Source organism: Oratosquilla oratoria, chromosome 14 (assembly GCF_046742065.1).
Source record: "Oratosquilla oratoria isolate Oo_2021 chromosome 14, ASM4674206v1, whole genome shotgun sequence".
In the NCBI taxonomy this organism is placed as follows: domain Eukaryota; kingdom Metazoa; phylum Arthropoda; class Malacostraca; order Stomatopoda; family Squillidae; genus Oratosquilla; species Oratosquilla oratoria.
Genome location: NC_134790.1, coordinates 13,128,328 through 13,128,927, shown reverse-complemented (window position 1 = coordinate 13,128,927; position 600 = coordinate 13,128,328). Strand labels below are relative to the sequence as shown.

The window sequence follows — 600 nt, the reverse complement described above, 5'->3', positions numbered from 1 at the left end:
CACCGAAATGCTGCAACTGTGGAGGTCAACACAATGCAAGTTCTCCAGTATGCCCTAAAAAACCACGCTACAAGACTCTACCACCAAGTATACCCACTACTGTATACCAAACTGCTCCTCCACCTACAAGAACTGCTTGGAACGTCACAGCAATGCAGGAAGAATTTCCACCTTTGCAACAGGAGAAAGCAACAACTAATTCTACAACTAAGGTGAGGTCACTATCCGTTACTCAGTCAAATAAAGTAAATATAGTGGCTAAAGAGCAGGAACGACTAAGTATAGCAGTGGACAGACTTAATACATTGTTAAATGAAAGTATAGAAGAATTAAGAGCAGATAGAGTAAGGCTTGAGAGAAAGATGAAAGAATACACAGACTCTAAATTGAAAGAAGTGCAGGAATTAGTGCATCAAAACATACAAAAAGTCCAACAGGAAGTACAGGAATTTGTGCAACAAGACATTCAGAAAGTACATCATGAATTACAGGAAACTGTGCATCAAGGCATTCAGAAAGTTCATCAAGAAGTAAAGGAAACTGTGCATCAAGAAATACAGAAGGCTAACTGTCAACAAGCAAAGAATATGGAATCTATCA

General features: G+C 38.8%; 1 protein-coding gene across 1 annotated transcript in view; it reads left to right on the top strand.

Annotated features, from left to right (window-relative positions):
- Nucleotides 1–75, top strand: part of LOC143032586 (uncharacterized) — a 1,060-nt gene extending 985 nt beyond the window's left edge. The window contains exon 2 of the mRNA XM_076197453.1: nucleotides 1–75. This exon is cut by the window's left edge and continues 286 nt beyond it. The gene's annotated coding sequence lies outside the window, so the exon portion shown is untranslated.
- The last annotated feature ends 525 nt before the right edge of the window (nucleotides 76–600 follow it).